Source organism: Pinus tabuliformis, chromosome 7 (assembly GCF_031772625.1).
Source record: "Pinus tabuliformis cultivar Carrire ecotype Pingquan chromosome 7, CPIR1, whole genome shotgun sequence".
In the NCBI taxonomy this organism is placed as follows: Eukaryota; Viridiplantae; Streptophyta; class Pinopsida; order Pinales; family Pinaceae; genus Pinus; species Pinus tabuliformis.
The window spans coordinates 1748164689-1748182628 of record NC_142293.1 but is presented as its reverse complement, the minus strand read 5'-3'; positions in this window follow the sequence as shown (position 1 = coordinate 1748182628).

The window sequence follows — 17940 nt, the reverse complement described above, 5'->3', positions numbered from 1 at the left end:
GGCTGAAACAAGATTCTTCTTTAGTCTTGGAACATACATCACATCTGTCATCCTTAGAGGGTAATCCAAACTCCCTTTGAAAGGTAACTATACCAATCCCGATAGCTCTATACCTCGCGTCATCTCCAAACTCTATGCTCTGCTTGAGGTATTTCTCCTTAAAATCGCTAAAGAGATCTCTATTCCCTGTCATATGGAATGAGGCACCACTATCAAGATACCACACGACTCCCATGGAAGTGTCATCCATGCATGCAATGAGAGTGAAATCAAGTTCAAATTGTGAAGTTAGAGCTTCACCTGCTACTGCTACTATCGGCTCCTTCTTGCTTGCTTTCTTTTGTGGCTAGTTCTTGGCATAGTTCCCATGCTCGTGACAGTGAAAACACTTGATTTTCATCAAGTCAATCTTCTTTCCTCCCTCCTCACCTTGGGAAATCTTTTCATTGGCCTTCTTTTCCTTACTCACTAAGGCAAAATCCTCTTCCACTTCCTTGGAAGAGGTCCCATCTCTGGTGTTCCTCCTAATCTCATCCTGCATCAAATCCGACCATAGTCATTCCCAATCTGGAAGCTTTTCCCGACCATTGACAGAGTCCTGATAACTATGCCAACTCTTTGGGAGTCCAAGAAGAGCAAGGCTCACCATATCTTCCTCTCTCCCACTATCACGAAATTTTCTAGAAAAAGAGGTAATTTTAAATTAGTGATATCTCCCTCATCCAAAATCTGATTCGCCCATTTTATTTGTTGAATTTGGGTATTTTTTATGAAGGAATCTAGACAGGCTATTTGTTTATGAAAATGTTGCACAAAAATGTTCAGATATGCTATGAAAAATTGTGGTTCAAAATATAAAACTTTGAAATCTCCTCTAGTATACTGTTCTTAGCTCCGATACCATGTAGAAAATCCTGTAGATTCATAAGCTTATGTAATCTACTAAAACAAGAGACAATAATATACTTCTACTGTTTACAACAGAAGCACTTAAAGATCGAGCAAACAATAATTGACAAGAGGAAGATAATCAATGACACATAACACAATAAATATACGGGGAAAGACACAACTAAAAACCCCACTATCTTTATTGCATTAATCAGAAATCCAAGTTGAAAATACAACGCTTGTTCTCAAAAAGAAAAATCCCAGCACTCAATAAGATAAATCTCCAACTCACAAGAAAATTCTTGGCCAACACTGAGCCAATTCTCCTTCTCTCCAAGTCCCTATTTCCTTGCGCCCATGGTCAAAGAATTTGGATGTATACAATATGCTCTACTTAACCTTGAGCTTAGCCTACACAAGTATTTCCTATCCTCTGCCTGATGACTTCCTTTGGACAATACTTAGCTGTTATAGACATTTTTGTGCCTTGCAGCATTGAGCATGAAATGTCCATAATCTAAGGGATCCAAAGTCCCTAAACATGTTGTTCCTACCCCTAGAGGAACAAGGCTAACAAATCACAGCAATTCACAGAAGTTCTCCACCAGAAACTACTCAAAAACAAGTCAATTCAGGATCATTTCAGTGGCTACACTAGCTGTTTGTGCTGAATGTCAAAGCCAACACTGGCTACCTGCACTGAATGTCAAAGGCAACACTGGCTACCTGCGCTGAGCGAGAGTGGACATGTGGCAAGTTCATTTCTCAAGGTGTCAGAACCCAGGAAGCTTCCAAAATGACACTTGCCTCAGGGAATTCGACTGGTGATGAGTAAGAGGTTCCAAATCTCCAAGTGGAAGCAAGAACCTCCAAGTGGACTCAAGAACTGACAGAGGGAGAGGACACTAGTCAGATCTCAAGCTGACTCATCCTCTCTCCAAACATCTATATATGGATCTCTCCTCCATGAGATCTAGAGGCTGGAATTTTGTTATTGCAAAGAATTGCTGTTGGTTTGAGATTGGAATCATTGGGTGTTTAATGCTTTGAAGGGGGTGAAGATAGGAATTCCATTTGCTGGGAAGGAGATGCTGGATTGGAGCCCTCTGGGTTGTATCTCTTCCTGAACCTTGTTATTCATCAATAAAGCTATCTTGGTTTCTCCTATATACTGATGTATCTTTGATGTATGATTGCATTAGTATGTTTAGTTTATTTCTAATCCTGAACTAGTTATGAATATGAATCCATGTCTTGTGTAGTGTTCTCTTCTTGTGATCTTGCAGAAACCTCTTGAAGCTGGGCGAGCGAGAAGGCAAGTAGCTGGGAACTCTCAAAGAGAAGGGAAATTGGATCGAGGGACAAACGAAAGACAACGGTTAGTCCACCCATCTCTCTTCATTCTTAATTCATAAAGGAAGAATACTAGAATAGCTGTCTCTGTTTATTGCTAAGGCACTGTCACACCTTAGGTGGATAGGATCGTCCTGCATAGGCATTTTTCCCCACAACAAATTGGCAACTCCACTGGGGAGATTTGTTTAGTCATTTTATTTGTGTTTCTATCATTGTTTGTTTCGTAGACTTGACAGCAACAATCGAACTGCATCTGCTTTTCCTGGATGCAAAGTAGACAGTTGCTGCTTTGATCCAATCACTGGACTTGTCTATGATCTGAACAATGGACTCACAAATGATTTGATGATCCTTTGTGATAGATCTTAGTACCCCCTCAAAGCATCCCTTTGATTGCACCTTGCTTGTTGCTTTTATTTGGCCTGAAACAGTGAATTAAATAACAATCTGGGACCCAGAACCCAGTGAGAAACGAGAGTTTCTCCTTCAGCGCAGACCCAGTGAAGGGATTCTGCATTTCAACGCAGGTCCCGTGAAGGCTACCTGCGCTGAATGTCAAAACCCCTGTGTTGAGGTTGCACTGAACCAGTTTGCCCTTGTGCAACTGGGGTTCTCTGCTCTGTTTTGCCTTGTTTTTATCTATGATTTTTGCAGCCTGTAACCAGCATAGGTACCAGTCTAATAACTCCTTTTCTCTGCTTAAATTCCGCCTCCTTCTGTACAAAAAGACTGTGAGTTTTTTTATGTGCTTTTGGCGTCATTTATAGTTTTCCTTTGCATGAGTGAAATAATCATCCTGTAGCCCTTGATTCAGATCTGTTGATTGTGATCTTAGGAGAGAGTTCATTGGCTGTTTACGGTTGATTATACATTTACTTTTGCTTTTGGTTTGAGTTTGCCTCTTTTAAGTGTCGAAACAAGTATTCATTTCGGAAATCGTTAAGAGTTGTAATCTATTCTACCCTCTCTGATTTCGAAAAAGTAAACTTGTTTGTATTTGTCATTTAAAAGCAAATTCAAATTTGTACAAAAAGCTTTCTTTGTAGGCATCAATACTAAGAAAGTGGAAAACAAACACCTGCATTGTGCATTTGCATCTTGATAGTTTGCATGTTTGATTTAGGAAAAGTGCATTAGAGTGTGCTTATTGCTCTTTGAGAAAAGATGGTGTCTTTCTTTTCCCTTTGTAGCTAGGATTTTCATTGTTGAAAAGATATAAAAGCTTGCTTATCATCTTTAGACCGCATTTAAGAATTGTATCATACATCTCGTGGTGATCCAAAAAGGCAAACTTCTAAGAAAGATCAACCTAAAATAAATTGAATGAACTTAACAACGCTTTGTAACTTAACGCACAACATAGAGGTCTAGGCTAGAGATGTGTTCCAGCGTCGTAAAGCCTGGTGACTTTCGATCTCGCTGATGGTGGGTGATTCCTCCTGAGGGACGATAGTGCCAGTACGGATTGTGCTCCCACGTACCGTCGAGTATATATTGGGAGACCCCTATAGGCATAAAACCTTTATCCTTAGGAAGCCGTGTTGGCCGCCCTACTGATCGCAATGCACTGAACACAGCATTCAGGAAGATTGACCGCTCGTACCTTAAAAATTATTCTGCGGTTTTGCGAAAAATTTGGCACACCCTCTACCTAGAACTCCAGATCAGTTCCTTTTGGCCTTTTTCAGACTATATAACGGAAAAAGTCCATCTGAGCATTTGTCACTTCGGGCTCGTTAAAACATCGAAGGAGACTAGAGTCATCTCTTGCTTTTTCTCGACTCTTTAAAATTGAAAAAGCAGGTTGTGTCTAAGCGTCGTTAAAATTTATTTTAAATGGAATAATCATCACCATTCCCTCATTGATCTTCGAAGTTAGTCTCTTTTCATCGTAAGTTCTTGTAGAATCGCTAGAAAATCTTTTGGATAGACTAGATATGTCTGAACAACCGTCGACATCCAGGACTATGTCATTCGACACAGCAGCGGCAGAGCCTCCTGCTGCTACCCCAACGATGTTCGGTGGTATACCATCTGTCCCGGCAAGTTATCAACAACAAGCCGGAGTCCCATCAGGGACTGCTTCGACGACATGGTTAGTTCCTATTTCTTCATCCGGATTATCATCTGGTATTTCTTATGTTGAAACTCAACAAATTGATCCAATGTGTCTTCAAAGGCCAATCTTCCCTTTAAGTACTGGATTGCCACCATATGGAGGGCAGTATGCCTTTTCATTGTTCCCTCCCGGAGAACAACCATATGGGAGTTTACAACAAAGTTCAGGTCAAACTGGAATTACATTCAGCGGTTGGGTACCAATACTGCCTCAGCAACCAAGGGTTGTATATTCAATGCAACCAGTCCACCCTGTGTCGAATATTCCCACTATACCTGCTATGGTTACTGCGTCGCAAGTACAAGCGCTACCTGTTTTATGTCAACCCCAACAGCCTCAGGTTGTAATACAACAACCTCTTGTCTCAACGACTCAATCACAACCTCAGGTTAGTGCCTCCTTATCTGGAGCGACTCAGGATCAAACAAGTACTGTGACTCCTCATCTTGGTCAATCATCCAGTATTGGTCAACAACAAATGGTTCAACAACCAGAGCTGGTTCAAACTCAACAACCCCCATTCCAGCAATCATATCAAGGACATGAGCAACAAGTCTTTGTAAGTAATGGGCAATCGCATTTCCAAAGCGGTAATCAACAACCATATTATAATGGTTATGCCCATCAACCTTGTCAAAGTTGCCAGCATCAAATACATTATGCTGGTATGCAAAGACCCACTGCTCAGGCGATTCCATCTTATCCTGGGTATGCTTCGCCTAACCTGAATCAACAGTTGCCCTTTGTAGCAACTCTAGAATTACCAGATCTAAACCGGCTCATGAATGATCCAATTGCTTATGCCCCTTGGTGGCCAGCGATTCCGCATAAACTTCCGTCAGATATTCCTAAATTTAATGGAAATCCGGGTGAAGATCCGTCGAATCATGTGATGACATTTCATCTGTGGTGTTCATCAAACACCCTAAATGATGATTCGATTAGGCTTCGCCTTTTTCAGAGGACGTTAACTGGTCCAACAGCAAAATGGTATATTGAATTGCCTAGAGCTTCGTTCAACAACTTCAGTACCTTAGCCACGACTTTCTTAACCCATTTTAAATTACCGATAAGGTATGAAACGGGAACGGAACTCCTAACCAACTTCAACAGACAACGGCCACTCACATATCTGATCATATACATGAGTGGCGACGTCGTCGTAGGATGGTAAAAACGTACGTTCCCAATCAGCTATTAGCTGAATGGTTTATCAAATCCTTACTTCCTACAATCACGGAAGATGTGGCAAAGGGGGGAGTCGTAACGGAAGAGCAAGTCATCGCTCGTGCGCAATATCTGGACTTGGTCTATACTCAGTCTGGCACGCTCTACGACAAAATACCTGACGCCCCTAGACCGGAATTCTCAATTCCTCCTCCTCCTAAATCAAACAATGACTCTCATGCCATCGATGGCGTGATTGGCATGACAGACACGAAATCGACAAAGGCTACATCTAAAAGGGCCCGTAAGATTTCCAGTCAAAATGCAAATGAGGAACTTCTTGCCTCGGAAGTAAATGCCGCGTCGACTGACAAGGGAAAACAACTGAAGCAACCAGGGGGCAAGAAGAAAAAGAAAGGGAGAAAAAGGAAACCCCCTGCGGGGTGTCATATATGCGATGAGGATCATTGGACGAGAGATTGTCCACATATACCTGAAGTTAAGAAACTCTTTAAGAGTTCAAAAACCTCAACAGTATTGACTGATCCGTTTCCAAACCCGGGAACCAAACTGGTTGCTAGTCAAAATGCTTCTCGATCCCAAGTGCTTATGTTGTCTATCTCAAAGCAGCAAAATGATGCTTTGACAAGGAATAAAAATTACGGGAATCCACAGCTGTCGAATAACAAGGCTAATGAACAACCTAGTAGTTCGACAACAACTTTGACCGAAGTTGTGCCACCCATCATTCCTGAACCAATGATAGAGTCGCCAAAGGGAGTAGTACACAAATCGACATTTAATCCTCGTGCAAAAATATCACAGAATTATAATATAATAGAGGACCTGGCCCAATCGCCGTCCGCTATGTCGACACTTGAGGTACCACAAAATTGCCCCTCCCAAGAGCATGTTTTATTATCAACAATAGGTGGGATTGGCCCAAGGGATTCCAATCTTGTGGCCTTTGATCATAAAGGATATGACCCTCAGTTACCAGCTCAACTAGCTTTCCTTATTCAAGTGAAAGCCCTCAACAAAACTGTTCATCGAACAATTATTGATGAGGGGGCATCTACGTGTATTATGTCGATGAGTTGCTGGAAGAATTTAGGCTCACCACCCTTGTCGAGATCGTCAACAACGTTAAAAGCATTTGATGGACGATCATACACTCCATACGGGATTTTAAGTAACTTGCAAGTTGAACTAGGGGGAAAAACAGTAGGAATTGATGTTGAAGTAATTGATGGAAACCTCGATTACAACATCCTACTGGGAAGGCCCTGGATATATGCCATGGCTGCAGTTGTGTCGACCTACTTCAGGAATATTGCATTTCCCTTTCAAGGAGGAATTATAGTCATCGACCAACAAACTTTCCTCCCCGACAGTTCACAAGTTACGGGAAGCATTCCAATGATCCATGGAAGCAATCATTCGCTTCAAAATATTGGAGTAGGTCTCCTAAAAGACCCTGCCTTAATGGGTACTTTTGCCCTACCGCCTGCAAGTAATCTGGCAGAAGTGGCCACAGTGGAAACCTACAATATGAAATCTTCTATATCTAATGGATTCAGAAGATTCCTAAACATTTTGTCAGCGTGGATCATCGCCCTAATAGAAATACTGTAAATACAGTGGGCTCCGAGGACGGTTCTAATTTCGTGTCAACCTCATTAAAAAATGAAACAAGGAGTCATGAGGACAGTTCTTTCACTGTGTCAACCTCATTAAAAAATGAAACAATCCCCTTTCCAAATCTCAAAGGTAAACCTTCATTCCAACCACCAAGTTGAATGCAATGAAGCTTGGGAGGCATGCACCGCGATTTGCGTTGTTATGTTGGGGACATGCAAACTTATCATCTGCGTTGTTATGCTGGGGGCATGAAAACTTATCTTTGAGCAGTTTTAGCACATAGTTCATGCTCGTTAAAAAATAAACGCAAGATTCGAGCAGTTTTAGCACACAGTTCATGCTCGTTAAAAAATAAACGCAAGATCCGAGCAGTTTTAATGCGGACTTCATGCTCGTTAAAAAATAAACATAAGCAATGAGCAAGTGTTTCCACCAGCGTTTAAGCTCATTTTAAAATAAAAAATGAACCTACCCGGTAAATAACCACTGTGAATGTAACCTTATCAGCCATTAAAGCCTTGGTCGTGTTTGCACCGTCACCTCCACTTTTCATTTGGCCGATCGTTCACCTCCATATGATTGTTTACCCATTTTGAGGAATAGCTGCGAAGAGTGATTACACCTAGCCATCCTTGTGACACTGCCGTGATTGGAAAATTCCAACCTGTACTTGGAATCAACTGCTAACCCTGTTTATCACTCGTTCCTCAAAAGACGAGTCTTCTTTAAGCTCTTTTCATCTGACTCGTAAAATATGAAAAGATTGCCGAGTCCTTGGCCTTCCAACTCGTTAAAGGGACAAGAAGAGCTATCCCTCCTCTAGATTTTAATATTTTTGGACCTGAGGGATTATTACACAAAAAGATCGAGCGCTTGTTTTATTCGGCTCGTTAAAACTATCGAAAACTCATCCCTTCTGTATTGTTTTATACTTTTTCGGACTTAAGGGATTAGATGACGAAAAAGGAATTTTGGAGTTAACTTTATGTACCTTTTCAGACTCTCTAAAAATGAAAAGGACTGAGTTATCCTTGTCGTTAGACTCCTTAAAATCATTAAATAGCGACAAACTTGTCTTTAGACGAGAACGAGTTTCACTATTGCTAGGCTCGTTAAAATATAGCGATGGGCTTGCCCGAAGGGCAGGTTATAGAACAAGCATATGTTATCCTCCTCAAGCTTGACAAAAATAAAGAGGTACTGGTCAGCAATGACTGGGGAAAAATTGGGAGAAACTAAAGAAAACTTTGATGGTAGCAAGTCGCTCTTGAACATGACACTTTTCCTCCGTACCACAATCGGGTTGGGTTGTTTCATTCACCGATCACATCCATGGTCTCGCCATACCATCCATATTTTGGGTAATGCTACCGATCCATCGCATCAGTGTCGCCATATGTTCAAGAGAAGTCGTTTATAAAAGTCAACCGTGTCCCATCCACTGCCATACATTATCCTTCATTCTTTTCATGACCGCCACCCTGAATCATATGTCACAGATCGTTTTCACCTCCATCAAAATCATTAGCTCCGTTCCGCGTCACTGATGTGGGATTCATTAAGGCCCTCCTTTCACGGATCGCTTCTTGTCGACATCAGCTCATTATCCAAGAAGTTGATCTAGGAACAACCCCTGCAGTACTTTGAAGCTTGCATGCCTCAATGGAAAGTTTCTCACTTCCGGCGACAGGTATACATCAATGACCTTCGACCGAAAGATTTTGCGTGGTGTTCGACGCCAAGTCCTTTATTCACACCACGTGAATTGTACTGCAGTACCTTGAGGGTCATTATCATTATCGGTGATTCCTCTCACGCTTGTTAAATGGTTTACATCATTGACCGGTAATCAAGCGATGTCTTTCCATGTTCGACTTCAGAACATTTCTCACATGGATCGACTTGTACTTAGAGTGAAGATCGAACGAGTTTGAAGACCCCGGATCTAGTTTCATCCATCCGGGCTGCGATATATATTCAGGAAAGATAAAGACATTGACATGTACATCATTGCAGCAGATAATCATCCTACTCAAGGGATGATAATTTCATCAAAATTATCAGTCTACCATCAGACGATTTTCTGTTCTATGTACAGAAAAATGAATTTATAAAGATGAGCATGGGAATGCCCGCCTCAGCTAGATCATGAAAGCAGTATGAAAAATAATGTATTGTATTGTATCTTATTACAGGTCTCCTCCCAGCATTGGATGAACTTCGGATCCCCCTGATAAAGCATTTCACCCGATAAACGACCTCATACTTTAGGGGGCAACTTTTATAGACATTTTTGTGCCTTGCAGCATTGAGCATGAAATGTCCATAATCCAAGGGGTCCAAAGTCCCTAAACATGTTGTTCCTACCCCTAGAGGAACAAGGCTAACAAATCACAGCAATTCACAGAAGTTCTCCACCAGAAACTGCTCAAAAACAAGTCAATTCAGGATCATTTCAGTGGCTACACTAGCTGTTTGCACTGAATGTCAAAGCCAACACTGGCTACCTGCGCTGAATGTCAAAGGCAACACTGGCTACCTGCGCTGAGCGAGAGTGGACATGTGGCAAGTTCATTTCTCAAGGTGTCAGAACCCAGGAAGCTTCCAAAATGACACTTGCCTCAGGGAATTCGACTGGTGATGAGTAAGAGGTTCCAAATCTCCAAGTGGAAGCAAGAACCTCCAAGTGGACTCAAGAACTGACAGAGGGAGAGGACACTAGTCAGATCTCAAGCTGACTCATCCTCTCTCCAAACATCTATATATGGATCTCTCCTCCATGAGATCTGGAGGCTGGAATTTTGTTATTGCAAAGAATTGCTGTTGGTTTGAGATTGGAATCATTGGGTGTTTAATGCTTTGAAGGGGGTGAAGATAGGAATTCCATTTGCTGGGAAGGAGATGCTGGATTGGAGCCCTCTGGATTGTATCTCTTCCTGAACCTTTTTATTCATCAATAAATCTATCTTGGTTTCTCCTATATACTGATGTATTTTTGATGTATGATTGCATTAGTATGTTTAGTTTATTTCTAATCCTGAACTAGTTATGAATATGAATCCATGTCTTGTGTAGTGTTCTCTTCTTGTGATCTTGCAGAAACCTCTTGAAGCTGGGTGAGTGAGAAGGCAAGTAGCTAGGAACTCACAAAGAGAAGAGAGACCGGATCGAGGGACAAACGGAAGACACCAGTTAGTCCATCTATCTCTCTTCATTCTTAATTCATAAAGGAAGAATACTAGAATAGCTATCTCTGTTTGTTGCTAAGGCACTGTCACACCTTAGGTGGATAGGATCGTCCTGCATAGGCATTTTTCCCCACAACATTAGCCAAATTTCCAAGCCCCCAAGCTTCTAATTCTTTGCACTATTCCTGAGAGAATTAGCCTGTATTTAAAGGGAAATTCCTCATCACTAACTGTGAAATCCATTCTTGGTTCAGTTCCTAATTGAATGCACCATCTGTACAACTCAGAAAATTATACAACAAATAGTACATTATCCCTGCACTCTAATCTCAACTAGGTCTTTCTCATAATCGACATGCATGAGTTTATTATGAGAGAATCTTCATCTAACTAGAGTAGCACTAGTCAAGTGCAATAATGCATCAACTGAATGTTAACTCACTATTAGTTCCTCAAATAGTTTGAAACTAATTTAACTGGACTTAACTCAGTAAAATGAGTTAACTAATTACCACTCATACTTAACTCATCCTAGACACCTATAATATAGGGAGAACATATACATGGCTTCAAAAAGACTTCCAACTCAATATTCCTAAGTTAACTAAGTCAACTCACTCTAGTTAACTATTACAAGTTGCTATGAGAATAGAATTCGATTTTATTCTCAGTTTAATTCAAGGACAAATTAAACTGGAATTTCTGGATTCTATTTTTATTATTTCTTATTACTATCTTCAACACTCCCTCTCAATAAGAAAGGAATTCAACTCAATCCCAATCTTGAACCTTTGGAATGTTTTTCATGCAACACTTCTCTCTAGTGTTGTTGCTCTTGTAACTCCAGAAAAAAAAAAAAAACATCCAACCTTAATCAGAATGATTCCTCTGTCATCAAAGTCTCTAACTACTATTGCCTTTGTCGACTGAAAACTTTGTGCTTCTGTTGACTCTCTCTTTCTGCACCATTGTCAGCCCTCTTTACGATTCTTCAGTATCTGACTACTTTAGCCTCTGTCACTTTTATTTGTGACTACATCAATACCATTGATTCCTCCCGATACTATGTACTTTGGGCTCCCGTAGCAAGGTATGATCCATGAGATAAACTACTCAACGGACCCTTCCAAATTTCAGCCCTCTTGGGACTATCACTTCAAATCGCCCCACCTCACACCTAGAGGAATGGCTACATGTGATCCCTCTACCGACTTGCCTCAGAATTTCCCCCTATTGGAGGTCTCTGCATGACTAGATGCCTCCACTCGGTCTCCTCTCGGCTTCTCCAATTTTGGTTGCTCGACAATTGTCTGAGACTGCTTCTTCTCTACTTGAGTGGATCTCTCCACTCAATCTCCTGTCAGCTTCTCTATTTGTGGTTGTTCCATAACTTCTTGAAGCTGCTTCCGAGGCTTCTTTTGGGGCTACATGTTGAGAGGTAATTTACTCTCCCTCTCAACCACCAAGTATCTAACCTTTTCCTTTCTCCTCAAGTCTTTGCATGCATATTGAACGTCAAGAGCATACAGGTTCTTGAGCTGTGCACTGATTTGTTTCACCTGTCCTGTGGCGATGTGTCTAAGGAAAACCTTTCCTGTACTAAAAAACACATCATAGCCATGGTCTTCCAATACTGTGACTGAAACAAGATTCTTCTTTAGTCTTGGAACATACATCACATCTGTGATCTTGAGAGGGGAGTTGGACTCCCTCTGAAAGGTAACCATACCAATCCCACTAGCTCTATGCCTCTTGTCATCTCCAAAATCTATGTTCTGCTTGAGGTCTTTCTCCTCAAAATCACTAACAAGATCTCTATTCCCCATTATATGGAATGAGACACTACTGTCAAGATACCACATGCCTCCCATGGCAATGTCGACCATGCATGCAATGATAGTGAAATCAAGTTCGAATTATGAAGCTAGAGCTTCACCTGCTGCCACTATTGTTGGCTTCTTCTTGCTTGCTTTCTTCTGTGGGCAATTCTTGGCATAGTGCCCATGCTCATGATAGTTAATACACTTGATTTTCATCAAGTCCATCTTCTTTTTTCCCTCCTCGCTTTGGGACATCTTTCCCTTGGCCTTCTTTGCCTTGCTCGCTAAGGCAAAATCCTCTTCCACTTCCTTGAAAGAGGTCCCATCTCTGGTGTCCCCCCTGATCTCATCTTGCATCAAATCTGACCATAGTCATTCCTATTCTGGTCGCTTCTCCCGACCATTGATAGAGTCCTAATAACTATGCGAACTCTTTGGGAGTCCAAGAAGATTAAGGCTCACCATATCTTCCTCTATCCCATGGTCATGGAATTTTCTAGAAAAAGAAATGATTTTAAATCAACAATATCTCTCTCATATAAACTTCGATTCGGCCGATTTTTTTTTGTTTGAATTTGGGTATTTTATCACAAGGAATCTAGGTCTTCTATTTGTTTCTAAAAATTTTGCACAAAAATTTTCAGCTCTACTATGCAAACATGCGGCCCAAAACTCAAAACTTCAAAATCTCCTCTATTATACTGTTCTCAACTCCGATACCATTTAAAAAATCCTGTAGATTTACAAGATCATGTAATCTACTAAAACACAAGATAAGAATATACTTCTAATCTTTACAACGGAAGCACATAAAGATAAAGAAAAACAATAATCGATAAGAGGAAGATAATCAATGGCACATAACACAATAAATATCTGGGGAAAGCCACAGCTCAAAACCCAACTATCTGTATTGCATTACTCAGAAATTCAAGATGATAGCACAATGCTTGTTATCAGAAGAAAAATCCCAACACTTAGTAAAATCAATCTCCAATTCACAAGAAAACTCTTGGCCAACACTTATCCAATTATCTTTCTCTCCAAGTCCCTATTTCCTTGCGCCCTTGGTCAAAGAATTTGGATGAATACAATATGCTTTGCTCAACCTTGAGCTTAACCTACACAAGTATTTCCCATCCTCTGCCCGATGACTTCCTTTGACCAATACTTAGCAAAATTTCCAAGCCTTCAAGCTTCTAATTCTTTGCACTATTCCTGAGAGAATTAGCCCATATTTAAAGGAAAATTCCTCATCAATAACTGCGCAATCCCTTATAGGTTCAGTTCCTGATTGCATGCATCATCCGTACAACTCAGAAAATTATACAACAAATAGTACATTGTCTCTACACTCTAGTCTCAATTGTGTGTGTCTCATAATCGACATACATGAGTTTCTGATGAGGGAATCTTCAGTTAATTAGAGTAGTGCTAGTTGAGTGTACTAATGCATCGACTAACTTTTAACTCACTATTAGTTCCTCAAACGGTTTGGAACTAATTTAACTAAACTTAACTCATTAAATTGAGTTAACTAATTACCACTCATACTTAACTCATCCTAGACCCCTATAATATAGGGAGAACATATACATGACTTCAAAAAGACTTCCAACTTGAAATTCCTAAATTAACTAAGTCAACTCACTCTAGTTAATTATTACAAGTTGTTATGAGAATAGAATTTGATTTTAATTTTCAATTTGATTCAAGGACAAATTAAACTGGAATTTCTGGATTCTTTTTTTATCATTTCTTGTTGCTATTTTCAAAATAAGGTGTGAGAGACCATGTGGTCCCAAATATTCATGGAAACGAGACACCATTTTCTATGTGGAAGACATTGACTGATCTATTTGAAAATAGCAGTGACTATAGAAAATTGGCCTTGAAAGACAAACTTCGAAACATAAGAGTGTAGAAGAATGATAATATTCCACAATATCTTTCCAGGTTTATTCAAGTTCGTGATGAGCTTGGAGGGGTTAGGGTGAATGTTGCAGAAGATGATTTGGTGAGCCTAGCTCTTCTAGGCCTTCCAAAATCCTGGCACAACTACTAGGACTCTGTGAATGGAAGGGAAAAATTACCGAATTGGGAAAGGTTGTGGTCTGATTTGGTTCAAGAAGAGTTCAAGAGAAATAATAGAGATGGGATGTCATCCAAAGCTGAGGATGAAGAGAATTTTTCCTTGGTTGGAAAGGGGAAGAAGGGAAAAGGGAAGAAAACCCAGAGAAAACATGAATCTAGCTAAAATAATGACAAGAATGAAGACTTGAGTAAGATAAAATGCTTCCACTACCATCAGTTTGGGCACTATGCAACAAAATGTCTACACAAGAAGTCTACCATGAATCCTTGAAGAGGAGCAGGAGGTGAAGCATTGATTTCACAATTCAAATTATACTTCACCATAATAGCATGCATGGCCAACACTGTTATAGGGAGTGTGTGGTGCCATGATTTTGGTTCCTCGTTCCATATGACAGGGTGCAAATATTTTTTTAGTAGTTTGGAGGAGAAGGATATCCATATGCATATCGAAATGGGGGATGATGGGAGTTACAATGCTACATGAATTGGTATTGTCACCTTTGAGAGGGAGAAAGCCTCCCCTCTTCACCTCACAAATGTTATGTTTGTACTAGTGATGAAGAAGAACTTGATCTCTGTAGCTGTATTGGAGGATAGTGGCTATGATGTTATTTTCAGTAAAGGGAAATCCTTTCAGATTCACATAAATATTGGGCAAGTGAAGAAGATCAATGTTCTTGTGAAGAAATTATACAAACTTGAGGTGGGAGATTACACTGCATTGAGTAGGAAGGATGAAAAAATGAAGATTTGAGATGTTGGAGAACAATGGCACAAGAGAGTAGGTCATAGACCATGGTGCCTCAAAAATCATGCAACAAATTACCACCAGTCTCCCTAAAGGCTCCCTTGACTAGCAAGATGTATACAAGGGTTGCACATTGGGGAAATATGTTAAATCCACTTTCAATGGCCAAGATAGCAGAGCATATGCAATCTTGAGCGAGTCGACTTTGATGTCTATGGACCATTTTCTGCAACCTCCAAAATAAAACATAAGTACTATGTTATCTTTATTGATGATTTATCTAGAAAATGATGGACATTCTTCATGCGGAAGAAGGTTGAAGTTTTATGAAAAAAATTTCAATTCAAGGAATTTGTTGAGAAGGAGATTGGGAAGAAGGTGAAGGCTCTCAAGAGTAACAATGGAGGTGAATTTGTTTCGCATGTCTTTAAGGATTTCTATGCTAAAGAAGGTAATCAAACATAACTAATAACATCCCATAACCCACAACAGAATGTGGTAGATGAAAGGAAGATCAAGAGCATAGTGGGAGCAACAAGGGCCATATTGCATTATCAGGGGCTGCCATTACATCTATGGGAAGACGCATGCAACACAATAGTCTACTTGCAGAACAAGAGTCCTCATAGAATACTTGGTATGATCACACCTGTGGAATCTTTCTCTAGGATAAATCTTGATGTGTCTCATTACAAAATTTTTGGAGCTTTAGTTTATTGTCATGTATCCAAGGATTCTAGGAAGAAATTTGAGCCTACAACAAAGTTGTAAGTTTTTGTGGGATACATCAAATCTCCACACAATTATTGGGTGTATTTGACTTCATTGAGGATGAGAGTTGTGAGTAGATATGTCATGTTCAATGAGCATAAGGCTATGAGATGATCTCTAGAATGAGCATTGAGTAATCCATCAGAGCAAGACATTCTAACTCCAAACTAGGAGCATCAAGATGAGCTTCAAGAGGTTTTGGAGTAGCCACATGTAGTGGAGCAGACAGGAGGCAGAGTAGAGGCACCCACTCAACCAGAATCTTCCAAAGAGGAGAGGAAGATAACTAGAAAAGATGATATATTATTGCAGGATGCAAGGGATAATGTGGGAGACACCACATCACAATGTAGACAGAGGAGCTCACCTCATAGGTACACTGGTTACATGGCTATCATCACTAAGCTCATTGAGACAAAGCCTTCTTCATTTGAGGAAGTGGTTTCTCAACCTGATTGGGTTGATACCATGGTGGAAGAATATGAATCCATCATGAAGAACAATGTATGGGAGGTGGTGCCGAGACCAGAAGGGAAATAAATGGTTGGTTCGAGATGGATCTACAAAGTGAAGCATGCAACTGACGAGAGCATCGATAAGTACAAGGCCAAATTTTTGTCCAAAGGATTCTCTGAGATAGAGGGAGTCGACTATGAGGAAATGTTTGCACCAGCTGCAATATATTTCTCAATTGGATCCATTCTAGCATTGGTTGTGCAGATGGGGTGGAAAATCCACTAGATGGATGTGAAGACCGCCTTTCTCAATGATGTTGTTGAGGAGGAAATTTACACAGAGAATCCTTAAGTATTTGAGGCATATGATTGAGAGTCGCATATGTGTAGACTCAAGAGAGCATTGTTTGGTCTCAAACAGGCTCCCCGAGCATGGTACACTCAGATTGAAAATTATCTTAGTGGATTGGGCTTCACCAAAAGTGAAGCATATGCGAACCTCTATCACATTGTGGTAGATGGTAAGTTGTTTGTTCTTGTTTTATATGTTGATGATTTAATATTGACAAGTGATGAGTAGATGATATTCTCTTGCAAAGAGGATCTTGCAAGGGAATTTAAGATGAAAGACATGGGCCTGATGCATTAATTCCTTGAGCTGGAAGTATGGCAAGGTGATAGGGAATTTTATGTGTCTCAAGGACACATCTCTAGCTACAAACTGGAGGAAGGAGAATGCCACTTCAGGTGAAGAGGTTGATGCTACCATTTACATACAACTTGTGGGGTCTTTGATGTATCTTGTGAACATAAGAACTGACATGTGCTATGCATTAAACAAATCAAGTCAAGCTATGGTGAGGCCTACCAAGATGTATTGGAAGGAAACAAAGCATGTGTTACGGTACCTCAGAAGCACTACAAAGTATGGATTATGGTATAGGAGGAAAGAGGGAGTGAAGCCCTAAGGCTTTACTGATGCAGATTGGGTAGGGAGTCCATCAAACAAGAAACATTAGAAGAAATTTCAGCCTAAAAGTGGCCTCCTAAGGAGAAATAATAAAATAATAGTTAAAATAATAAAATAAAAGTTATGAATTTTGGAGGGAAAAGAAGAAAAACTACTATTTTTAATTGTATTTTTAGCTTATCTCCTTATAGGTTTACTCAAATTTCAAATGTAAACATTCATTGGATGCATAATTAAATTCCTCATCCAATGAGTACCCATTATGCATACTTTTGATAAGGCCCAGATTGATAAAAATTGAAGCTACATTAACAAAGTGTGTTCAACCCGTTTTTTAATGTATCTTCAATTTTTATCAATGTGGGTCTTCTCAAAAGTATTCATAATGGGTACTTGTTGGATGCAGAATTTAATTCTGCATCCAATGAGTGTCTACACTTGAAATTTGAGTAAACCTATAAGGAGATAATCCAAAAATACAATTTAAAAAAAAAAGTAGTTTTTCTTCTTTTCCCTCCAAGATATTTACATGTACCTCTTTTTAAATTTAAAGGATTTTGATTGGTTTACATATTATAACATGGAAATTATGTGAAAATTTCCTAGGCACTTTTAGGCTAAAATTTCCTCTAATGAGTACTTTAGGTGCTATCTTTAGTGTTGGGTCCGCAATTATTTCCTGGTATAGCAGGAAACAGAGGTATGTGGTGCTCAACT